Below are 27,621 nucleotides of genomic sequence, written 5' to 3' on the forward strand. Positions count from 1 at the left end.
TGAGTGCTCCAAGAGCCGGAACAAGACTTTCGGAAGACGGAAAGATGTGTCGGCATCGATCAGCGAAAACGGGGATGCGCGATAGATCCTAATCGATATCGAGCGCAGGTACGCAGGAAAACAAGGACCGCGAATAGTAAATACAATTACGCGTGAAAAAGATCGGTAATGCGCAGGAACTGACATTACCTACAAGTTAGCTACAGCTTCGAAGCAGCGCGCGCAAAAAAATGTCAATTGTAACATTCCTTTTTTAAATTACACGTATTTCTTCTCAATGGATGCTATTGTATGTTGTAGCGACATTTCCTCTTTATCTCTCATTTTCCCCAGGGAAGATAGGCTTTTATATAACCAGATCACCATTACTTTAAATCTCAATTTCACCACATGCATATACACCTGAATTTCTACACTGCTATACTCCGAATCGCTGGATCCAATCTATCCTTTTAGTCCGTATACTCTTAGGTGCCTTATATCATTAAATTCCACATATTTATAGTCCTTTAACTTTAAAGCACCAATGTTCTTTTACCTCATATTGCGATATCCTCTATATCCGTATACCTTTCATATCTCTATATTTTGTATGAATTATATATAACTTATATATATTTTTAGCAGTTTTCTTCGACGAGTAGTAGGTACAGTTGCATGGTATAAAAATCGTTGAAATAGGGTAGATAATTATACCAAGCGCCCCTGCAGAGAATCGAAGGCGGTAGAAGGTACATCGAGTTCGACACCCTCGGAAAAATAATATTTTCTTTACGCATTTTTTTCACATGCCTTAGCCGCCTCCTCTCTTTAACTTATACCTCCGTAGCAACCAAGTCTACGCACCCCTTGGATACAGTGTTTATACAAGTGTTGCTACCCCCTTCTAGTCTCAGTCGGCGTCGGTTCTTCGAAGGGAAAGGACGTACTGTGCGTTGCTGCTGTCTTTTCATTGTAATCCACTGGGGTGTTGAAAATGGTTCATCAGTGTTAGCATACGTATTTTAATATAGAATAGTGTTTAAGGGTGTGTAAGCTGTATAGTGTCAATAATGTGAATCTCTAGTGAAACGTTGTGTTTAACTATTGACGGCTACGGGGGGTGGTATGTATCTATTATGAAATATATCACAATTGTAATTACACTCAATAGTACATTCGTTATATATTCACATAATGTCCTGATCGTGTGAAAGATTTGAAATTGGAGAGCGAATGTTATATTAACACATTGATAATACGTATTCGTCGTGACGTGTATTGGAATTTTAATTGTGTTAATTAGTATGAGTATCTGATATGATTTTACATTTCATTCTGATAATGTAAAAGATTTAAATATCAAAAAATCAAAGTGTTATTTTAACAGATTAACTGTTCCGACAATAACAAACGTTTATTGTGACATCTATTTAAATTCTTATTGTTAGTATATCTGTCAGAATTTGATGCAGTGTGAAATGTATCACAGTGTAAAATACTTGAAATTCGAGAGTCAAAACATTATGTTAACAAGTTTTCTGTTAAGGTATAACAGATATTTATTGTGAAACATTTTAAACTTCTAATTGTGGTAAATAATATGAGTACCTAACAATTCTACACGTCACCCGTATAGCGTCAAATTTTTGAAATGTTATGGTCATAAGTTCATTGTCACATTGAAAGTGAATATTTGTTGCAAAGTATGCTAAAATTAATAAATGACATTGTAACGCGTTCGATTATAATATACAAACGTCGCTCGCGTAATCACGTCGCGTCGCGGGCAAGGCTTAAGCCAGAGAGCTAGGTAAAGATGCTTGGACGTTGGTAAGGATGTTCTCAGGGAAAACCGGAGAGCCTGGTCCGCGAAGGTCCGGCTGCCCCAGAGGTTGGTTCGTGATAACCCAGGGTTTCGAGTGCCTGGTCCGCTGAGGTCCGGCAGCTCGGAACTATGAGTCCTTTGGAAATTTGGCAAGTATGGAGAGCCTGGTCCGCTGAGGTCCGGCTGCTCCGAAGGTTAAGGTTTGCTTTCCAGGAAAAGACTGCCTTGGCCCTGACTTTTCCCGGTATTTATATTCTTTCGGACATCTGGGTCCGACCAATCACCAGCGCGCGTTGTTTTGCCCAAGGGTGTTTTATGGCATTGCCTGCCCGAGGTGCGGCGTACGATATATACATTTTCTTATAACTAATCTATATACATTATATACATGATAAGCGCTTTTCCGCTACAACATTTAATTTTTGTATTTCAAGTTTTATTCAAGGCGATGGGTTTTTATAAGAGCGACATATCTGAAAATTTTGTAATCTCTTCATACTGTCTGATCAGGAATATTTCATTTCAAATAAAATGACAAATACTAAATAATTCATCAACAAATAACTTAATATTTCAAATACACTGTTATTTTTATTATATAAATGATGCAACAAAGATAATTTTTTATTTTGTTTTTAATAGTAAAATATTTCCAAATAATGTTTTTATTTCAATTATTCCACTCGAATAAAATGATATACAATTAGACATAAGAAATTTAATGACTTAAATGATTGCTTTCTTTTAATTAGTTGCATGATATATTTATTTACAATTATTTATTTTTCATTACCAGGATATATTTAATTTCCTACTGCTGTAAAATATGTGCAGTTGTTTTCAATTGTTTTATTTATTATTTCAAGGTGAATGAAATAATGAATAAAACAATTAATAATAATGCAGTTGTTCGCGAATAAGGAATAAACTGGACCGTTTATTTTGGAAGTGATGTAAGTCCATTTGCATGAATATACATTGTTTTAGTTAAATCACCTAAAAGAAATTCGTATAATCAAATTATATATTGATCAATTAGTAAAAAATTGCTGAATTGTCAGTCTTGATATAATTAACCTATATTTTTTCATTGACATACATGTTAACATTTAATTTTCTCAAAATAAACGAAAATGGACTGACACCACTTTCAAAATAAACGATCCAACTAATTATTTCTCGTAAACTTAACTCCTCGACAATTCGCAATCGCGCTGTTCGCGTACTGTGTGTGTGTGTGCGTGTGTGAGACAGAGAGAGAGAGAGAGAGAGAGAGAGAGAGAGAGAGAGAGAGAGATGGCGAGTAAGTGCTGTGATTTGAATTTCGGTGGAATCGGTAGAGAATGAGCAGACCACAGTCAGACGCGACGGTGAGCATACCGATAAAGCAAGTGTGTAAAAGCCGGTGGGCGTGCAGTACACAATTTCATTTGATTTAAAGCAACTTTTGAAGTTCAGTTCATTCTTTTCTTTTTTGTGTTATAAAATATAATTCGTTTGATTTCTTTTTCTTTTGTATTATTTTCTTTTCCTATAAACTTCCTACAGGATGTATCTTGTCACGAGTCTGTCAAGAGTTTGTTCTCATAATTACAAATTTTCTTTCAAATAATCGTAAACAACCTACATAATTAGCTGTCTTTCTTCAACGTTTCATACGCAAGTGATGAAATTGTTACGATTAAATAATTGCCTATCAATCTGAAGCGCGAGCACGCCGGGCGGCATATTTCGACGAAAAAAAAGAGCGGCGCGACCGCGTTGATCGGCATTATTCGCAGATAAATGAAGGAAGCGCTATCGTGCTTCATGGCACAATTTGACATGGATTTTTAAAAACCCCTGGCACTAAAACGGTTAACGTACAATTTCTGAACAGTTGCGTCATTCGCAACCATATAATTATCCTTACAACGTGAAGACAACTGAAGAATATTAAAGTTTTAGGTACCTTATGCGTTCAGGGATCCTTGATTACGCAGATTACAACCAGAATTGAACAAAAAACTAAATTACAGTGATAATTCGAGGCTAGTTTATCGCATTCAAACTGCAGTGTGCGTCACGAGTGTGACACGTTGTTGTAGGACGAGAGGTTAAGCCGAGGAAATCGAATTCTTTTGAATTGTATCTGTGCATAGGCTTTCACACCCGGGTATTAAAGCTACAGTAAAATTAGCAGAGAAACGTTTCGTGTGACCGTCAACGGAGAAGGTTTATCACAAATGGTCAAGCAAATGTTCGAAGTTGCTTAGAATGGCAGAGCGCGAAAATAAGTAGGCATTGCATAAACCCCGTTGGTAAGTGCGCTAGATGCGTACACATACATACATACATACATATTGATTTACTGAATCCGTTAACATCTTCGTGACGTTTTAAATATTGTCTCACGTGTATGGATCAATTTACTCGTTGGCCAGCTTAGGAGTTGGTGAGTGAATAAAAATGCCTAAGTCTTTTTTTCAACACGGAGCGAATCTTTATTTTGAAGGATGCGGTGCTAGGCACGATGGTCTGTTAGTAATTAACTTTTTCACCCTTGACACGTGTTTCAACACTTCGGACATCCCTTGGTGGGGGTATCTTCCAAACGATAAATTTGGCAATGCAGCAAGATTTCCCGGTGACCTCTTACCTCTCCTCTGCATGGTCAGGGACCGCCAGGCCCGGAACCGTGGTCCCTTCAGAAATCCCCGGTTTATGATGCCGTACGTAGCTACTGAGACCGTGGACGAAAAATTACAAAACAATCTTAGAGAAAATCTAACGGTGCTGGCTTTTTTCACTTACAATGATCGTTTAAAAAATCACGAAGCCAGCCGCTACAGCCAGAAGTATCCCCGATTAAAACAAAAACTGTGGTGAGAGCTTTGTTAAGCGACTAGATCGCACATTCCGGTACACCTCTACGAATTTCTACTAATCAGAATAAACAATTTGAGTCCAAATTATTCAGTCAATTAAGTTCTTTCGTAGGTTCAACTCATTTGTAAACAACTACGTATCATCCAGCAGCAAACGGTATGATCAGACGTTTTCAAAGACAACTGAAAACAGTCATAAAATGGCACAGTGATAAACGTTAGACTGATATATTACCAATTTTGTTATTAGGAATTCGTTCAGTTTTTCGAACAGACTTGAAAGCATCCGTCGCAAAATTAGTTTATACCGAGACAGACCCTGCATTTACTGACAAAACTTCTTATAAATTCGCATAAAAAATAGCGTAGAACCAATAGAATTAGTCGGTCAACTCCGCGGCCATTTCAAAAGTTATGGTCCGTTAGGGGTTCGCGACATGCAGGAAAAAAAAGTTTGTGCTCAAAGACTTAATTAATGTATCTCACGTTTTTATTCGTATCGACGTAACGAAAAGGTTTCTGCAACATCCGTGGTAAAGACCATTTCCTGTAACTATAAAGAATGTGTAATGTTGTTGGCATTTAATTGTTTTTAGACTTTGAAGCTTCTTGTTAAGTTTGTCGAAATGTCGTAAAAAATATATTGTCAGTTACTGTGATGATCTTTAAACATATACAGCGGGTAACAAAAGTAAGTGAACACCTAGAGCTTGTGGCAAAAAAAATTGTGTCAAAGTAAATATGTAACCTCAAAAAATAAATTGTATATCTGCTGAAACTACATGAAATAATCTATATAATTATGCTGATAAAATAAACGATTTCCTCGTCAAAAATAAAATAAGATTCACGGTATGCAACGAATACACGTTCCAAAAGAAATTTTTTTTTATATTTTCCTCGATTAATTTACAATTTGTTTAGTATAAACATTTGGTAAATTGTTTTAACGGAGCGTGAATAAGAACTTGTAGGTATATGCTCAGTGGTCTATACCTTTGAATATGTTTTAGACAATACTAATTGTTATCTATAAGATCGCTCGGGTGTTTTCTATGAGGTATTCTGATGATTTCTGGAGAGTATGAGTATTAAGCTAGCTGGTTAGGGTGCTTTGTCAACCTCTGTTTATATTTGTTTGCAAAGCGGTGGATGGCCTTTTCTACCGATTCGACTTCAAGGTCCTTCCTGAGGTCTTCATTTCTTATGTACCACGGGGCGTTTACCACAGTGCGTAATATTATTGATTGGAGTGCCTCGACCTTTTTTACATGACTAATGGCAGCTGTTCCCCAGAGTTCAATCCCGTATGTCCATATGGGTTTAATAATTGACTTGTAGATTAAGAGTTTATTGTCTGTACTTAATTTAGTGTTTCTGCCTGTTAAGTATCCCATATTTCTTCTTCTGGTTTTAATTTGTTGAATTTTTTTCTGGATATGGTGTTTCCATGTTAACCTGCTATCAATGTACATACCTGGGTATTTAACCCCTTGGCTACTGTGGGCGCCTATAGGCGCTTAGAAATTTTGTGTTTGTATTACTGAGAGCACCTATAGGCGCCCACTTTTATACGAACAGAGTATTTTCCTAGCGATTAAAAAGTTTTTATAAAAAAGAGTTATGGCGGCGTGTTATAACATTTGTCATTTGTATTATCCTTTGTACATAAAGGAAGGATAAAAAACTGTATAGAAAGGCTTTAGCTTTGCTTTTTATAAATAAGAATATCTGACTTTTTATTATAATAAATAAGACCATAATCACATTTCTCAGAAAAAAATCACCGTAGCGAAAGGGTTAACGACGTTGGTCTGTGGAATAGTTTTACCATTTAGGTGTACGGCAGGAGATTTTTGTTTTTTAAGTGTAAATATTATGTGGTTTGATTTTCCTTCGTTAACTTTTATTTTCCACTTTTTGAACCAGGTTTTGAGGGTATGTAAGTTTTGTTGCAGAAGTTGTGTTGCAGTGTTAACGTCGATGTGAATAGCCAGAATAGCTAGTGTCGTCCGCGAAGGTCGATTATGAAATATCCTGTGACGTTGGTATATCAGAGGTGTATAGGTTGTAAAGAATCCGTCCTAGCACACTACCTTGCGGGACTCCAGCGTATATCGTGTACAGTTTGGAATATTCGTCCTGGAATTTTACCTGAAATTTTCTATTAGTTAGGTATGACTTTATGAGATAGTAGTACAGCGGAGGAAAATTGGTTGTGTAGCGTACAGGAATAATTGTAAAGTGCGACAAATAAATTAATTGTATTCAAAGAGAATCAGACGAGAAAATCCTTAGAATTCCTTTACGAAATATAATAGAATAGATGGAAATAATATTTAGCGTCGAGAACATTCGAGAAAAGCGAATACTTCAGACTAATCGAAATTCTGTCGCGATGCGAGAGTTCGTGGGCCGCTCAGCGGAGCAAGAGGCAAGGCGCGACCCGCGAGCCGCGAGCGCGAAACTTAGCGACGCGTTGTTGATAGCACGGCCGCAGGATAGCAACCGGCCTATATATAAAATAATTTTAAGAAAAAAAATACGCCGACTTCGAAATGCACTAAAAAGTATAAAATAATTTCTATTTCCTAATGAAGTAATTTCTATTTCATTCAATCATACAATTACGTAACAGATATGAATGAAACCTATTTACTCGTTAGGTAGCATATTAAATGCATTTCAACCGTTTCGGAGGCGAAAATACTGAGGTATTTTTAATTTTGCGTCGCCTCCGACTGAGACGCTCAGAAAGTTTAAAGTAAATCCACTGCTACTTTTCAATAAGATCAGCTGTAATAATTTCTGCGTTGCTACAGATGTTTCGTACCAATTGGTGTTATACCTGTAATTATGTAGACAATTATATACTACTAAGTTGGACGAAAAGCTGTACGACTTGAAAAGTGTTATTTGAGAGAAATTTCTTTTAATGGTTCCTTAACATTGCAAGTAAAATCCCTGGACAAATGACTAAAAGATTGCGATTCTAACATAGCATGACATATAACGACCCAAGTTTTTGAATATTGAAATTTTGTAGCACATTAAAGACTATGATAATAATGGTAAAAATCAATAAAGACAATATTTGCGGAACTATTAAGAATGTGTAATGTTATGAACATTTAATTTCTTCTAAGTTTTGACAGTTCACTTTAAGTTCGTTGAAATGCCGTCAAAATTATATACTGTATTTTTGACAAAAATGTTCGATTACTCTGATCTTTGAATATTTTTACCATTGTAAACTTAAAGAAGTTCATATTCAACACATGGGTACTTCACGACTAACAACAATACGGTAAAAATTAGCACACAAAAATATGAGCAAGTAACATTGTAATACATTTACGTTGTATTGGAGGTGCTGCCAGCGCTTTGGCTCATGTATTCGGCTAGAAGGTTCATACAAAACATGTTTACCAATATACATGGTATGTCCTGAAAGTAATGTCAGTGACTTTATTATGACGCAACTTCACGTCGGACCGCGATTTTTTCGGTTAAAATTGGTAGTACGGGAAGTCAGCTAAACAGATCTCCGCTGCTGAAGGTGCTCCGAGCATCCGGAGAGTGAGGACGAGCGTATCCGTGAGAATTGTTTTGTGTCACTGTACAAGTCAAAATGCAGCGCTCGTTAGAACAAAGAATTGCGATCAAGTTTTGCGTGAAACTTGGAAAGACCGCGACGGAAACGGTTGCTATGATCAAGTCAGCTCATAAAAAAGATGCCCTGTCAGATCAGCAAGTGTTTCGGTGGCACAAGGCCTTTTTGAAAGGCCGGGAAGAGGTCGACGACGAGGACCGTGCCAGAAGGCCATCCACGACCACCACAGCCGACAATGTGACACGAGTGAGGGAATTGTTGAATTCAGACCGACGATTAAGTGTTCGTTTAATGGCCGATATACTAAATATTCCAAAAACTCAAGTGTATGGCATCGTCAGGAACCATATCGGCAGATAACTGGACGTTGCACCACGCTTCGGCCCATACCGCCTTTATCGTCTCCGACTACTTGGTTAAAGCAGGGGTGCCAACGATTCTCCAGCCTCCATACAGCCCGGTCATAGCTCCCCCCGACCTTTTTTTGTTTCCTCGTATCAAAACACCCATGAAAGGCAAGATTTTCGGGACGGTAGACGGAATCAAAAGAGCTTGTACGGCGGCATTGAAGGAACTTCCGGAGGAGGCCTACAGCAATGCATTCGAGAGCTGGAAGATTCGCTGGAGCCGATGTATTGACGCAGAAGGAGCCTATTTTGAAGATTTTTAATCATTTGTAATGAGCAGTTCAATAAATGATTTTTAATCGACTTACTGACAATGCTTTCAGGACATACCATGTAGAAGTGATCGGTAACATGGATAAGATTGTCTTTCTGATATCTGCTGTTCGAAACACCGTTTGAGACAGCTATAACAAACAAAACGATTTCTAAATCCTTACTATGGACTTCTTTAAAAAAAAATGTCCATACTGTCTAGTACAATGTGAATTACTCACGCAAAACAAATGAATGCTTACGGCAATCACACCGAACACAATGGTAAGAACGTATGATACCTTGCAGTGGTTGTTTACGTCACGTGCAAATCTTCAAAGATATACCTAATAAATTAAGTAAAATGTTACTTCCTTATAAAAGTCATGATACGGACCTCTACGCGTTAAGCATAATCTACCTCGGGTCGATAAAATTGTAAGGTGGATCTATAATTATGCAGTCGATTGGTCCTCGATGTTTGAACGTTTAGCACGAGTAGATTGGCATAACCCAAATTCCATTGATTACAGGTACAATTTATTAATAAAATTGTTAAATAATTTTGTATCCATGTAAGGCTGTATCGTATAGTAAGTACAAAATTATAAAGTAAATTTTATAAAAGTAAGCGATTGAGTTTTTGTCGAAATGGCGGTGATCGTAGGTGCCTTCGGCAGCCCCATTAACAACCCACGCTAAAAATGAAAGTTGGCCTCCCACGATCAGGATGGTAATGGACCTATATGGAACTTGGTCATACCGACCCTCGCACTACGCAACAATGTGACATGGGATTCTCTTCTCAGTAGGAATTCGTTCCTAATAAAGAAAATCAGAAAAACACGGGGACCGACAATACTATTTTTGTTTTCATTCTATAGCGAAAAAGGATATCAGCCGATAGTAATAAACATATTTAGAAAATTTAAACGTTTGTTTGTCTTTCTGTATATCTTTACAATATTAGAGAAGAAGACACTAATTAACAACCATTAATATTTTTTTCAAATACATGTATTTTGTATAGAATAAGTTCACTGAAAGTAGTAAGTCGCAGGAACACAATGAAATACAACTAAAATTATACGAAAAGTGAAGAAGTAATGAACCATGCGAAAATTTTATTCATATTCATTACATAATCGTTCTGTTTAGGTTAATTATGGTTTATTATTTGTATTATGACGAACTAAAAAACCCAAACTCTCTAGTTTGGGTTAGGTTTGGGTTTTTTCCAAAAGCTGTGACGTGATTCCCGATCTGCAGGAACCGTAACTTTTAAGGGCCCAATCGCCCTCTGACCTTCTAAGCTTAGAGGTTTATGACATGGCCTGTGTCACTGAAGCCAAAAACTCTAAGGACTAGTGCAGCAATAAATAAATCTGCTAAAAACTACAAATTGTCACACACCATCGTAGTGCTGGCACGCAGATGATACAGATACTAAATTATAGGGTTCAAAAGTGGCCATTCTCTCGTCCAGTCGTAACCTCATCTATATGAAATTCTAACACAATTTTTGTAGAAGTTATGCGTTTTTTAAGAAATGAATCGACTTTTGCATGAAAAATGAGCATAGAATTGTTTATAACAAAAAAGTTTGCATTCAATCAAAAAACGGCTACGTACTTCCAAAGACAATATTGTTGTGAAGCTACTATAAAAATTTCAATTCAATCCATACAATAGTCACCGGGAAATCCATTCTCCCAGTATGAAGAAACTGATTTCGAGGAAAATGCGTTTGAAGTTTTATGAACACTTTAATCCTTACATTCTCTGTTCACCGCTAATCTGCAATGCCTGTACCATACATTTGGCTATCCAGATCAGTGTTTGCCACCTTCTCTAGCTTTCTAGATACTTCTGTTTATTTTGTAGGTAACAAGTAAACTTATTATTTTAAATGATAACAATAATACGAAAGCGATGAATTACTGCATACAGCGCGAGTACTCAGTGCGCGCTTTGAGGCGCTGCGGCAAAATTGATAATTGAACCATTTAAAATTTGTTTTCCACTATAAATCGAACGGCATTTTGTTTTTAAGACCCAAAAGTATTGTTTTAGCAAAAAAAAATCGACTTTTTGAAAATCCTAGAGTAGTTTGACCCCTTAAAGCAGTGTTCGGATTTAGATGCCCTTTTCGAGCCGATTTCGGAGTCGACGCCTACCGTGCTCCTACTACCGCGCTCGACTGCCCACGTGACGCCGTGCGCCAGGGACGTCGCACGATAGATTTGTCGGGTCATGGGGCCCGTGATTAGAAATTTTCCTTACACTGTTAATAATTATTATTTTTACAGATTATTAAAATTGTTAATACTATGTTAAAAGACTATTAAAATATTTTCGATTTCGATTTTCCTGCCAAGTTCTTATTTAATGGAATAAGCCTACAGGGGAAACCACTTAAAAAAAACGCATCAACAATAGTACCTCCTGGGTGATGTGGAAAGCTATTGACAAAATTGTAATTATTATAACTTGTGTTATTGTTATTATATGTATATATGGAAGATGTTTATAAATGCAAACATAGTATTAACAATTTTAATAATCTGTAAAAATAATAATTATTAACAGTGTAAGGAAAATTTCTAATCACGGGCCCCATGGCCCGACAAATCTATCGTGCGACGTCCCTGGCGCACGGCGTCACGTGTGCAGTCGAGCGCGGTAGTAGGAGCACGGTAGGCGTCGACTCCGAAATCGGCTCGAAAAGGGCATCTAAATCCGAGCACTGCCTTAAAGTATTATTTAAACTCTTGTAAATTAGAGTAAACCTTTAATCGACAAGTACACTTGGCACTTGTAAAACTCGGTTTTTGGAGAATATATTCAATTGTTCATTTCATATTTTTATTTTTCCTTATTTAATTATAATCGCAGTCCAAAAACCCACTTCAGAAACACTTAATAGTCTTGGTGTTCGACAGCTAAGGTCACAGGTCTGGTCGCGCTCGTGAGGATTTCCTGACATGAGCGAATCCATTGCTCTTGATCTACTGCGCCCTAAAACCTCTCCAATTTGCAACCGATAAACTGAATGTGTTTGGTTGATATCTAATACTCTAGGTCTTCCCTTATAAAACTGTTGTGTCGTGCTCTTCGTGATGTTTCTTGAAGGCAGCACGATTGTTGCACCCAATGTATCGGGTGAACTTATTTATGTAGGGAATAGGTTTTAACAAGGATTTACAAGTTATTCAAATTGCTGAATGAGTTTATTCAGCTTAGGTTTGCGTTAGATTCTAAAGTAAACTTGTTGAGAGTTAGGTTGATTCTGATTCTTGTACATTTCGGTAGGTGTGAAGAAAACAATTTTTTTGTAATAGAGTGGTCGTTGTACCAATCGCAGGGTGTGTTGTAGAGGGAGGAAATGGATAGAGGAGGAAGTAGAAGGTAGAGGGAGGAAGGCTGGGCCAACGGTTAGGATGTGCAGGTACTCGGAAAAAATTCTAATTTTTAGGGACCGGTTTATAGTACGACGGTTAATTACGGTTGATCTCGCTTAAAAATTATGGTGCCCTAAAACAATTTGGGTTTTTCCCTGACGTCATGTACTAAAAAGACGCTACAAAAACTTTATTTCTATGCGTAACATGCAAAAAACTCGTGAATATAGCAATTAGTACGTGAAATAATCTTAATAACCCATACCTGTGAAATTACGGATACCCAAGTACCGAGGCTCACGATGCTATTTTCCAAGATTCGAAGTTTTTTGCTTGTGTACGGCTAAAGTTCTATTATCGACAAAAAGAACATACACCACTTGTAATAGCTATTTATTTCTACCATCGCGTGCAATGCCCCGATGCACTTCACTCTTTGCAAATATTACCTCTTCGGAAGATTTTCAAGCGAAATATATGAAGTGAATGATATCAAATGAAATAAAAATTCTTTCGATGCAACAGAGTAACTGACAGGTTGTACGACTGTGGAGTTACTTATTCATACGAAGGTAGGATGCGAGTTACGCGATGCGTAGCTGTATCGTGGTTGTATAATAGTGTCATTATGAAAATCATAGGGTAGAAGAAAAGGCGAAAGAAGAAAATTTTCTGAGCAAAATTAAATCATTATATTTTTACGCAATGCAAGTTTACGAGGAAACATACTGTTTGATTGTTCTCAGACGGTTTATGTCCGTAGAATGATATTAGCTTTTTATACATTTGCGAAATGTGAGTCCATGGGAGAGGATAATTATTGATAGTGTGCAGTCGATTTGTTTTCTTCGGAAGGAGAACACCTGTGAGAAACAGAACGATATCAGCAGTGGTATATCAGTGCACATTGCCTTCAGTATTAGATGTGGTAGATTTGTTGCGTGTGTATACTAGGGTGGCCCTTAAAATGATAATGTCAAAGTTTCAGCATGATTGGATAACAGGAACCCGTGCCGCAATCGAGTTGAAGTTTTAAAATTTGCACGATTTCAGGTTATCGTCGAATATGTTAGTGGTCTTTTATTTTATAAGTATCAGTGAATATTTTATAATGAAAATATCATTTTTTACATATATAATTTTAGTGTTGGTATATTTTAAAAAATATACTAAAGATTAATGAATCTTACCGCTAATGTTAGTATGAATCTCATTCTGTAGTTGCTGAAGAGGTCATCTCGAATACGAAAACTAATCTCCTATTCAGTTAGCCATTAGAGATCTTATGTAAAATAAAACAAATACTTCGGTATTAGAAAAATGTATACATAGTAGGTGCTCTGCATGGTAGATATACAAAAAGATTCCCGGCAGTGGTGAATATTACTGCGCTTTACCTCATCAAGGGATCAGGTAAGAAGTACCGCTTTTTAAAAAATTTCAAAAAGCTTGGCCTAAGATTAATTAATCAAATTTTAAGACATGTATACAAGATTCTTATGTTTATGGAAAACTCCAGGATGTAGAAGAAAAAATAAATTTTTGCTTGTACCATTTACGACAAAAGCAGCCGAGAGATAATTACAAAGAACTTTTGAAGTTGATGATAATTCTTCTTGGCGGATCTCTTCCACGAGGAAATACTTTTCATGTTCCTGGAGCGTTTCATCATGCTAGATGGATGGCTAAAGCAATTTACGTATTAAAAATGAATTTATTCCGGCAAGAATTTTTATTGGATAATAACAATATCATAGGGATAAGTGATATATGTATTTTTTTAGCTAATTTATACATTCAAGCTTGGATGAATGCACCAATTCCCATAAAAGCACCATTACAAGATCTAAAATATCTACAAAATCTATACTTGTATTCTACAGTTGATAATAATATTGCTAGAATAGGAATACGCAAATTTTCTACCCATTTATGGTACTTTGTATCTGAGGACGTGGCATTATCCTTTTTCGATGAAATAATACCATTGAACACAAAAAGGAAAATGATTAAGGCTCTAAAAAATTATAATACGGAACGTTCAGTAAAGAAACTTGTAATACTTCCGGAAAACGTACAAAATTATGCAAACATGAATATCGATAGCTTCATTTCTACTGAATCTAAAAACTGGTTTAACAGGTTCAATATATCTACTGATTTCTTAGACAAAGCCCCTTCCTTGTGGGAAAATGATATTTCATATCTACAAGGTTTGGAAATTGCAAAAAATTTAAAAGTGGCAAACGATACCGCTGAACGTGGTGTCAAACTTATTACTGAATACAATAACCAGAAATGAAGAAGAAAAACAATACATTTTACAAATAATTGAGAATTATAAAAGCCTTTATCCTGATGTAAGCAAATCTACATTAACACAGAACATATATTAAACGCTACGTACAATTTAATAATAGGCTAATTTATGATACAACTGAAATTCCATTAAAGAATATTTTGCTTATAAGTATTTAAAAAAAATTTGTTTATAAGTGTTAATACAGTCGAGATTATTAAAAAATTTATCAACTTTTGTACAAATTATATACAGCTCCCAGTTGCCCAACCGTTGCATTCTTCGACAACTTAAAAGTTACGCTTATGTGTAAATGTATTGTATGTAAATATGTATGTGTTGTAATTGTATGTAAATGCTAGTATTACACGTGTAAAAAATTATATTTTCATTATAAAATGTTCACTGATACTTATAAAATAAAATACCACTAACATATTCGATGATAACTTGAAATCGTGCAAATTCCAAAACTTCAACTCGATTGCGGCACGGGTTCCTGTTATCCAATCATGCTGAAACTTTGACATTATCATTTTTTCATCAAGTGTCACAATTTTAGGGGGTGAGACGATGAAAAAATCGAAAAAAAAAATCGAGCTCTATAGCTAAGGGCCACCCTAGTGTATACAATATGATATGATATTATATTATATTATATTATATTAGTGTATACAATGTGACATTATATACACACTGTTATTAATTGTCACTGTCATATCACTGATTCTTATATTTAGGAATTTAAAGATGTAGAAATTAAGTGATTTGGAAGTTGGAGATCTAGAGTTCTGAAATGATATTATCCCAAATTATCTATTCTACTATGAAGATCGAAAACTGCAGTCATAAACCAGCACGAGACATGGTATATCACATTATTACATTGTAATCTCATTTGGCTTATTAGTAGATCCTACAGTAATACTATAAATGTATGTATGTTATACCTGGCAAATAAGAACGCCATTAATTGATCGCTACAAAAAATAATATTGTTTCTTTTGCTATATCAAAATCAATAAAATTTCACGGCCGAGGAAAACATGCAATGTTATCCTTGTGTGTTTTTTCGCACAATAAGGCTGCACTTATGTTCGAACATCATGCAAAACAGATGGTCTTTTAGGAGTCGTTTACACTATCCTAATAACTCGTGTTAATAGAATTCGCCTTACTTCACCATTTTGTCTTTTCAGCGGCAGACAAGATACAGACAAAGTAAGAATAATGTTGCTATTAAGTACTGGTAATGTTACTAGCTTGAGTTACTGGCATGATGTAGACGACCCTTTACAGCGTTATGAAAATTTAATGTCGTTCAACTTTCTCTCCGTGTCTGGCTGTTGTACGACTCGATACCCTCTATTACTGTATTTTGCTCGCTTATTGTACTCCTGTTTTGCGCAACAAGTTGTTGCCTATCTCAACTAGCGACGAAGCTGCTTCATACATATAACATTTCGCTCTAGGCATGTGAGAGACAATTAACGCAAGAGTATTCGCTATTGTGAACAATCTTTCATAGGGAATTGTTTGTGTACAGTCGCGAACTCGCATGGTGAGAAAAGAATTAATCGAGTTACTAATTGATCGCAGTGCTCGACAGCAACTTAATGTCGTGAGGACGAATTTAGAGTGGTGTGAAAGAAATGGAGAATTGTAAAAACTTAACACTTAGTTTATTTTAACCTAACTCTTGATGATGAATTTTACAGATGTGTTTAGGTTTGTTGCATCGCCTTAGAATGCGATGCAGCTATCTTTTGTATTTTTACCAGGCAATAGACCGAGGATCTCGAACTGACCGTACAGGTAATAAGTTTATGAAGCCATTGACCATTTTTCGTTAGCAAAAAATACCTTCGCGTCGGTACCCAAGTTTACTGCTTGGGACCAGCATGTTTAATTTCCTATTCCGTTATTTTCAATCATCCTCGTCAGGGTCAGAGTGCTTTTTCACCTTATTACCTGCTACGGGTTTTTCCCAAATCGCGGAATCCCTCGTGCGTCACCCCTTGGTCGCGGCTACTTCCAGGGGTGACCATTTCTTGTGCGAGGGAGGTGACCATTTCTTACGAGGGCGGTCACCTCTCAAAAATCAACGACCAATAAGAAAACACACCCCTTCCAAATTACCGATTCCGAGGTAACATCGACAGCCACTTTGGCGAAAGACGAACAGAACACGAATATATCTTCAACAACACGTATCTAAAACACGAAAAGAACACGAATATATCTCATACAACACATAGCTAATTCAAGAAAAGAACACGATAATATCTCAAACATCACATATCGAAATCACGAAAAGAACTCAGTAATACAACGAATAACACGTAGCTAAAACACGAAAAGGATCACGAATTATCACTTAAAACCAGGCCCAGAGCTCGTTAAATCGTGACTGGGTCAGAACAGTGTCGGGTGCCCGAATCCGCGCTGTTTACGCAACAAGGTTGATGTTTGAATTTGTTCTGCCATTGCTTCGTTTTTTCTCAAAAAGGAAAGCTTTTTGGAACAAGAATCGATAGTGGAATGGTAGGAAAAGTAGGAAGGAACTAAACAAAAGAGGGAAATTTTGAGTTGTGATTGGATTAGGAGTCCTGGAAATTAGCAAAGGTGGAGGAAGGAAGTGGAGGACGGAAACTGGCAGTATGGACAACGAGGGAAACGTTATGTTTGGAGTTTTTCGGTCTTGGTTTATGGTGAATGATAAAGTGCGGTTTATTATGTTATTGCCTTTTTTGAATTTCAATGTTTATGAGTTCATAGGTAGCGTGACCTTATGATGTACGGTGTGCTGTGCCATCGTATAGTTTGAATGTGTCGAAACTGAGGGCGTGGGTGTGTGTGGATAAAAAAAGTTAGTTTGCTTAACGGTCACTCAGCAACAAATATATTTTAAAAAATAACGAGAATTAACTAATAAAAAGGTCACAAGAGTATCAGTGAATTTTGTGGATGTAAACATGACGGTGCCAAAATAACGAATGTCTCGAGCGGTGCGATAACTAGCGTTTTTATGTCCTTTTTGCGTAGAGACAGAAATAGGAGAAGAAAAGGAAAAGTACAGAGTGGAAAGTTGAAGGGATGAAAGAGAAAATCAACGGAAAACGGAATAACATAAGCCCGCACATGTCTGGCTGCCAAATGTGCGATCTGACATTGACCAGACTTGCACGAGACCCTAAGAAAACTGAAGATTGCATAAAAGGCAGGAAGTATTTAAAAATATTCAGACAAAAGAGATAGTTAGGAGAGCTTGAAGGAGACGATAAATTAACGATAAAATTGTGGCGGACACTGTTATAAAACAATTGAAAAAAATTCATGTTCTGTCACAGACGCTGATAATGCGGCTTCCATAAACACAGGGAATCAGCATATTAGGAATATACATATAGAGCGAACGCACAGCGGCGCAACAACTAACAATAATTATAGGCGAAGCAACAGTTTCACTAATTAGTTTACTGACCAGCGGTAGTTTAAGTATCTGTGTTTAGGAGTATGTTAATCCCGAAATTGTAAAATTCGTTAATAAATAAAAAGTGGTATTTATCGTCGAAGTGTTTTCAACAGCAAATCATTTCTTTTTAAAAAACTGTGTTCTTCATTAAGGTCGTGACAGTTTAAAAATAGTAGGTTCTCGCCGTTACTGGAACCATAAAGCGATACGGAAAAACCCAGAGCTGAACGTGCAGGGTCGAACCTATATTACTGTTCAATCTACAGGGTGTTCGGCTACTGGTGGGCATAATTTTAGGGGGTGATAGCTGGGGTGATTCTGAACAACTTTTTCCTTTACCAAAATGCTGGTTAAAGCTTAGTTTTTGAATCATTAATGAAAAACACTGACCAATCAGAGCGCGAGAATAGCGCGCGCTCAGATGCGAGAGCAACGGGTGCAAGCGTGACGGTTGACCCTAGTCGTGAACAAACAAGGCGCGCGATATCGGTAACATAGTTACCATCATCGGTAATACGTCAGTCGGTAAGTAGTTATAAAATTCACAACTATTAATAAGTATAAATTTATTAACGAAACTAATTGTACGGATTAAGCGAAAATAAAGGTAAAGATCAAGCGCAGTTTCTTTAGGTAATTCAAAAAAATGATTATTTGTTTAACGACATAAAATGAAAGAATACTCGGACGCTTACCTCATGAGTGAATTTACGATGCGAGAATTCCTCATTAATTTTGAAGTACATCGTCGTATGACAAGAAACCTATTTACTCGCTAAAATCCACAAGAGCATATCGATACCCGCTCTATGGGATTGTCAAGTAAAAAGGGTGACTGTCATATTTGATGTTTTCCGTATAATAATAGTACAATTTTCGGAACCCACACTAAACAAACACACAATCACACAAGCACCACGATTGTCCAGTCCTTAGTATCGAAACGTTAAAAATATCCACCATTTTTCCACATCAATTCGTTTACGAAAGTTCCTCACCATGTACACATGACACATTATGCGCGATGAGTAATTCAAAGAAAAGAATCAGTTATTGCAAGATGTATTATTGCGATCGCACAACACGTATTACCGACAATATTAAATTTACTTTATTTATTTTTATGCGTCGAAAAATTTATCTTTACGACACGAATTACTTTTAACGAATATGCACAGATGCGTATTTTGACCGAACGTTTTACAATAGTCTCAGAACGAACAAACATCAACAAAGGAAAAGCGAAACAGTGACCCCCTCTCAACGGGAAAAAGATTCCACAATAACCTAAGAAGCTCGCTCGTCGAGAAATGTAACATGATCAGCCTGAGGGGGGTGGGGGGTATAGTGAGAAGACAATACCAATGCAAGTTCTTTGTTTCTAAAATTCTGCACAAAACGTCAGTTGGTTGTCGATAATCGAACGGGTGCGCTTAGAAGAGAATGGTGCACATTTCAAACATTATAGTAAATTTAATATTATCGATACGTGTTGTGCGATCGCAATAATACATCTTGCAATAACTGATTCTTTTCTTTGAATTACTCATCGCGCATAATGTGTCATGTGTACATGGTGAGGAACTTTCGTAAACGAATTGATGTGGAAAAATGGTGGATATTTTTAACGTTTCGATACTAAGGACTGGACAATCGTGGTGCTTGTGTGATTGTGTGTTTGTTTAGTGTGGGTTCCGAAAATTGTACTATTATTATACGGAAAACTGTTAGATTGCACCTCAGGGCGACTGGCACTGGGCATACGCCCCTGCTGTCGCTACAGCGGGACTACGACGGTTTGCGACTGCGCACTAGCCGTCTCTCTCGGGCGTAGCTTGCTCCCGGCATGTTCGCCTATCATCCGCGTCTACGACTTGTATTTCTGTTCTTTTATAATTAATAAATACTTTATTAATTAGCTTCTTTTGTTCATCCTAGTCTTCCCTTTGGAGCTGCCTTACCCAATAAAAACATCAAATATGACAGTCACCCTTTTTACTTGACAATCCCATAGAGCGGGTATCGATATGCTCTTGTGGATTTTAGCGAGTAAATAGGTTTCTTGTCATACGACGATGTACTTCAAAATTAATGAGGAATTCTCGCATCGTAAATTCACTCATGAGGTAAGCGTCCGAGTATTCTTTCATTTTATGTCGTTAAACAAATAATCATTTTTCTGAATTACCTAAAGAAACTGCGCTTGATCTTTACCTTTATTTTCGCTTAATCCGTACAATTAGTTTCGTTAATAAATTTATACTTATTAATAGTTGTGAATTTTATAACTACTTACCGGCTGACGTATTACCGATGATGGTAACTATGTTACCGATATCGCGCGCCTTGTTTGTTCACGACCAGGGTCAACCGTCACGCTTGCACCCGTCGCTCTCGCATCTGAGCGCGCGCTATTCTCGCGCTCTGATTGGTCAATGTTTTTCATTAATAATTCAAAAACTAAGCTTTAACCAACATTTTGGTAAAGGAAAAAGTTGTTCAGAATCACCCCAGCTACCACCCCCTAAAATTATGCCCACCAGTAGCCGAACACCCTGTATAAAAGACTGACCGTTTTAGGCCCTAACCATCTAAGACTGCATATTTTTTGCCAGTTCGACACGAGAATCGGTACAGACAGTATATACCTAATTATATCCATTTCTTACAATTAATATGTGACTCTGTCTTTTTAAATCATATCATGTAATTTCATCTTTAATAATAACCTCAGCAGAATGTGTTGCGTTTTCGTCTGAAATTACTGTTCAGAAGCATGGAATGAAAGGACAACAGTACTACGCATACTCACACGTATGTATACGCACGTACATTTGAAATTTAACAACTTTTAGGCTACAACTGTAGGAGTTTAAAATTTTTAACGCTTTGTACTCGAAAGTGCTTTTGCTTTTGGCAGGACTGTGCAAATTTTCAGTTAAAAAATTTGATAAGTTCTTTCCAAGGTATTATGTTTCTGTTATTAGTTGTTACTATTGTTTGTTGCAATATGTTTAGATATATGGACATAACAGAATTGCCAATCGGTATTTTCTAATTTTTCATTCGCAGAGAAGTAGCATGTATGTGAGAATCATATCTTTACTTCATCAAATGGTCACTATGTACATGAATAATAGTTTTACATGTATTAAATAAATTAATATTTGAATGTGACTTCCGTTTGATTAGGAACTATGAAGTGTCGTGTAAGTTTTGACTTTCCGCAGCAAAATTTCAAGTTCTCCATATTTGAACCTAACTAGTATTATATGTTGCATATTCATCGTCAAATATTTTTGCATTCATGAGATGAATGAAAGAAATAACTTTTTCCTGTACTAATTTCGATTTGTAGTACTAGTAGTATGATGTATTTTCATGAGATTCTAATATAAAGTCATGACAAAAATCAAATCAGCGAATAACTTTGAAAAAAAACTTTCTATTATTATTATAATTTTGTATATCATCATAAAACCGAAACGAATTTAACGAATTTGTACGCACTGATAAACTGAAATAAGTAAATTTCACTTTCCTAGCAGAATAAAATTCTCTTGCTTGATATTGTATTTAATCTAAGCAAGAACTAAATTCATTGTGAAAATATATACAATTTACTTGTTTAGTCGCTTGTAACGATATTCCTCCATATTTACCTTTTTGCTTTTAGGTGGAGATACGCAGTTCAAAATCGCAAGCGCTGGTAGCAGTAATTGGATGACTTTTCATTGGACTTCGATGGAAAAGTTTTGCTACAAATGAATACCATTTATGTGGAATACTCTAGCCTGAAAACAAATGTGTGTTCTCATGTCTAGTAGCAAAGATAAGATCTTTCACTATTCTAGGTACGTACGGCGTATTCAAGCACTAGTGGGCATAATTTCAAGGGATAGTAGTTGGGGTGATAATGAACAACTTTTTCCTTTGCCAAACTGTTGCCTAAAGCTCAATTTTTGAATTTGTAAAAATACGAATCAATCAGACCGCGAGAATTACGCACATCCGAACGTGAAAGTGACAGCTTTAAGTCAGACGGCTGAGCGCGATCGTGTGAACTTCAAGAACTTTTGGGTCATTCCACGCCAAATCGATCACTTTTGGAAGTCACCATCTCCGATTTTGTTCTAATCGAAATATGTTGTAGTCCATGTGAAATTAGGGGGTGTTTAAGTCATCATTTTGCTGGTTTCGAATTCGTTAATGAATGGACAAGCCTTCAAAGTTTGCAATTTTTGCCCATTTTGACGAAAATAGGGTCCACTTAGGAATTTTTTTCTCAGAAATTACTTAACCGATTGAGCTAAATTTTTTTTTGTTTTATTCATGAAGGATTAGGCTATTTTAAAATATTTTTTCTAATTCTGTCAATTTGTTATAAGATGTCGGAAAATTTAAACAAATTCTTTTTTTGCGTTTTTCTCAATGAGGGGCGTAAAGGGTTAAAATTAAAAAAAAATATGTTCATATTCTTTGAAGCTTCCCCTTTAAAATGAGCCCTTCAGAATGATGGAGCCTCGAAAATTGACGTCTCTACAAGCTGGAAAACGACGCAGGGTACCTCCGTTTCAGGTAGGTGAGTCGTGTCCTCCGCTATTATGATCGGTTTTTTTATACCACCGGTCTCAAAACAATACGACAAGACTTCGCATACGACTAAACGACCCTGTTCATACCTAGTAATGTATATTAGTACTCACTCTTGGCCAATGGTACACTTATAGTTATGTTAGATTTAATCCTAAAGTGATATGTATAAGCGTGAACTATTTGTTTGGTTATCGGTTTGAAAATAATAAAAGAGTAAAAGTCATTAGGCTGTAGAAAACATATCTCACGAGATAGCTACGCAATATGAAAGCAAAAAGAGTTTTATTAATTCAACTATTCATTTAAGTGATTTTGGTGTTTTTGCAAAATGGCATTCTTATATAACTACTCACGATAGAGGGGCTATGCTATCCTATTGAACGGAACACTAAAAAACTGGCAATGTACGTTAACTTACAAGGATTGTTAGAAAAAATTCATTTCTCACTCCTAAAGATTTATTTGAATGGGCAGAATCATCTGTTTCGAACATAGTATTTAACTGTGTAACACGAATTGAATATATTAAATATACCGATTATTTATAAGCTCTTTTGGCAACAGCATTATCAATAACAGGGTCTAAAAGCTTTCACAGCTTCGCGTCATTATCAAATAAAGAAAATAAAGTAGGACTTGCTTGTACGATAACAACGGCTCTGTGTACTTAGTGTATGAACTGTCATTATTTCCAACCACACACAATACTTTCCATACTTTTGATCACAACCCACCATAATCCGATTGCGATAGAAAGCAACCACCACTTTTTCGCGGCTTCTATCAAGTAATGACGCCTTTTTCAAAATATAAACAATAAATATAGGAACTAATATCTATGAATGAAGTTATGATTAAAAAATGTGTGATTCGTCAAAAGTAAGTACTAATATACTTTGCTGGGTATGAACAGGGTCATTAAGTTATATATTAGGTCGAGTCATAAGTAACTTCCGTTTTTTTATCAGACATTTATTTCGTTCTCATTAAACAACAAAATTATATTATTTTATTATATATTCACCACTATTTTCTATAACCTTCTCCCATTTTCCTGGTAGTTTATCAATTCCTTCCTTGTAAAATGTGGTTGGTTTGGACTGGAAGAAGCTTTCAACAGCCTGCCTGACTTGCTCTTCAGAATTGAAGGTTTTTCCATTTAAAAAGTTTTGTAAGGAACAGAAAAGGTGGTAATCTGTCGGGGCAAGATCTGAGGAGTAAGGTGGATTTGGCAAAACAGACCATCCAAGCTCAAGAATTTTTTCTTGAGTCACCCTTCCTGTATGCGGTCACACGTTGTCGTGTAAAAGAATGACATTTCTACGATTGACGAGTGCAGGGCGCTTTTCTAGGAGTTTCTCTTGCACTCTTTGCAATTGCTGAATGTATTTATCCGCAGTAATCGTTAAATTTGACTTCAACAACTCATGGTGACTTATACCTTCATAATCTCACCATACACACAATAAAATCTATTTAGCTGCATCGGAAATTACTTATGACTCGACCTAATACAAAGTCTTGTCGTATAGTTTTGAGACCGGTGGTATAAAAAAACCGATCATAATAGTGGAGGACACGACTCACCTACCTGAAACGGAGGTACCCTGCGTCGTTTTCCAGCTTGTAGAGACGTCAATTTTCGAGGCTCCATCATTCTGAAGGGCTCATTTTAAAGGGGAAGCTTCAAAGAATATGAACATATTTTTTTTAATTTTAACCCTTTACGCCCCTCATTGAGAAAAACGCAAAAAAAGAATTTGTTTAAATTTTCCGACATTTTATAACAAATTGACAGAATTAGAAAAAATATTTTAAAATAGCCCAATCCTTCATGAATAAAACAAAAAGAAATTTAGCTCAATCGGTTAAGTAATTTCTGAGAAAAAAATTCCCAAGTGGACCCCATTTTCGCCATAATGCGCAAAAATTGCAAACTTTGACGGCTTGTCATTCATTAACAAATTCGAAACCAGCAAAATGATGACTTAAACCCCACTAATTTCACATGGACTACAACATATTTCGATTAGAACAAAATCGGAGATGGTGACTTCCAAAAGTGATCGATTTGGCGTGAAATGACCCTTTTTATTTCTCTTTGCTGTTGAAAACCCGATAATCTGTTTTAAACTGCTGATAGCAACACAATGAACATGTTCGACGGAAATTTAGACATGTGTCGATTTCTACATCGCGTCGCAACAGTTCCTTGTATCAAGAACGTTTGATACCTGGAAAGTGTGACGTACCACGTACCACGGCAAAGTTCTGGAGTATCAGCTGACCACTGCTACCTACGGATTAGCGTATGTGGTGTCCGGTTCAAAGTCTTGAATCCTCAGGCAGACGACACTTCTGTAGACTATAAAACGTAAGATCTCAAGGCACTGGGTCAAGTGCAACCACAGGTAGCATGTACGTGAGGTAGTTGAGAGAAGCATGCCGCAGGACAGTTTTTTGATTCGACGTTTAACATCCGAGATGAGTCCGTAATAGGAAACATGATGCGATGTAGAGATTTGTTAAAGTGGTCTCCACAATGCCCCATTAAATGTTTCAGAAATAATCCTGATATTATGGGTGCTGAGAGTTGCAGAGCAGCTGCGCCGGGTTTATAACGGCTCGGTGCCACAGCACATTTGGAGACGGACTCTCACAAACTAGCAAGGGAATGGAGATGTGGTAGCAGCTATGTGCGTATGCCTGTTTAGACAAAAGAATATATCTTGGTCTGACTACCGCAGGAAAGATTTCCAATCGGCCCAAAGTCGAGAGAAATTCAGCGGAAGAAGTAAAATATATCGAATGATGCTGGCTACTTTACCGGCGTGTCTTCCAGAATTAATGCATTAAAACGCAACATCTTTTCTTAGAAAATATTGTTCCACTGTGTAGAGAGACTTCTGGGAATCCCTTGGTGAATATCTTACTGTGTGTATACAGTATCTAAGAGAAATTAAAGTGTAAGATTTCAAGACGATAGCTGAATTTCATCAGTTGTGACGATTAATCTATTTGCAAACATTAAGACTAAATCCTCGTTATATCTACAACCTCGTTATATCACGATGAATTTGTGTACATTGTGTCAAAAATACTAACCAATTTTAACCTTCTAATGTGTTTCTTTTTACAGGAAAATAATTCATTTAATTCATATTCGATTTACTTTAGATTAATTGAAAAGCAGATTACTAAAAAATTAATTTAATAACTTATGATTTGAAAGACATATTATTATGAAAAATCATATAAGGCTTTACTATACAGGGTGTTCGGCTACTGGTGGGCATAATTTTAGGGGGTGGTAGCTGGGGTGATTCTGAACAACTTTTTCCTTTACCAAAATGCTGGTTAAAGCTTAGTTTTTGAATTATTAATGAAAAATACTGACCAATCAGAGCGCGAGAACAGCGCGCGCTCAGATGCGAGAGCGACGGGTCCAAGCGTGATAGTTGACCCTGGTCATGAACAAACAAATCGCGCGATATCGGTAACATAGTTACCATCATCGGTAATTCGTCAGCCGGTAAGTAGATATAAAATTTACAACTATTAATAAGTATAAATTTATTAACGAAACTAATTGTATGGATTAAGCGAAAATAAAGGTAAAGATCAAGCGCAGTTTTTTTAGATAATTAAAAAAAATGACTATTTGTTTAACGACATAAAATGAAAGAATACTCGGACGCTTACCTCATGAGTGAATTTACGATGCGAGAATTCTTCATTAATTTTAAAGTATATCGTCGTATGACAAGAAACCTATTTACTCGCTAAAATCCACAAGAGCATATCGATACCCGCTCTATGGGATTGTCAAGTAAAAAGGGTGACTGTCATATTTGATGTTTTCCGTATAATAATAGTACAATTTTCGGAACCCACATTAAACAAACACACAATCACACAAGCACCACGATTGTCCAGTTCTTAGTATCGAAACGTTAAAAATATCCACCTTTTTTACACATCAATTCGTTTACAAAAGTTCCTCACCATGTACACATGACACATTATGCGCGATGAGTAATTCAAAGAAAAAAATCAGTTATTGCAAGATGTATTATTGCGATCGCACAACACGTGTCGATAATATTAAATTTACTATAATGTTTGAAATGTGCACCATTCTCTTCTAAGCGCACCCGTTCGATTATCGACAACCAACTGACGTTTTGTACAGATGATCATTATTGCAAGGATACCAACACCGTAAAGTAGGATAATGACGTTTGAAAAAGCTGAAATATGAAGATTTCGATTAATACATCATATTAAAGGGTGAATCATTTTTTAATAGAATTGTAATAACGTACCACCGAGAATCCTCGCAGTGATGCGTCGAACATATTATGAAATGTGAAAGTAGAACCTTTGTTGTTTCTTAGTATGACCATTTGTAGAAATTTTTACGTGGCTACAGACGTTTCATACCAGCTGGTGTTGTATCTGTAAATATTAACAAATGTTTATGTAATCATTCGACTGTGACAAATTAATAAATTCCTAACGGAACATTTCAAAGTATAATTTACTGATGTACATTATATATCAATATAAGAATATCACATACATGTAAAAGGTGAAAAGTGCAAAATGCAAATTAGGAACAAAAGGAAGATGCCAAAAACACTGTGCGATTAACAGCTGATCGGTTACAACCGTTACCCACGTATACGTTAGAGCATGTAAACCCTGAGTGAGTGCGTGCCTGTGTGAGGGTGTGATTGTTGTCGAAACGGCAAGCAAAGCGAATATTTCATGAAACAGTCGCAGTTTCACCGAATACCGAAAACGTGCGAATCGAGAAAGATCGAGAAAAATCAGTCGCCACGCAAATAAAAGCACGCGATCGCGGCGCGGCGAATCAGAGTTCAATGAGTCACGAGCAAATA

General features: G+C 36.5%; 1 long non-coding RNA gene across 1 annotated transcript; it reads left to right on the top strand.

Annotated features, from left to right (window-relative positions):
• Nucleotides 1-994: 994 nt before the first annotated feature.
• Nucleotides 995-25,839, top strand: LOC143264046 (uncharacterized). Its single transcript, XR_013037424.1, has 3 exons — nt 995-1,105; nt 21,798-21,975; nt 25,281-25,839. It is a non-coding gene; the product is annotated as an uncharacterized LOC143264046 (long non-coding RNA).
• The last annotated feature ends 1,782 nt before the right edge of the window (nt 25,840-27,621 follow it).

This window comes from Megachile rotundata, chromosome 3 (genome assembly GCF_050947335.1).
Source record: "Megachile rotundata isolate GNS110a chromosome 3, iyMegRotu1, whole genome shotgun sequence".
Classification (NCBI taxonomy): Eukaryota; Metazoa; Arthropoda; class Insecta; order Hymenoptera; family Megachilidae; genus Megachile; species Megachile rotundata.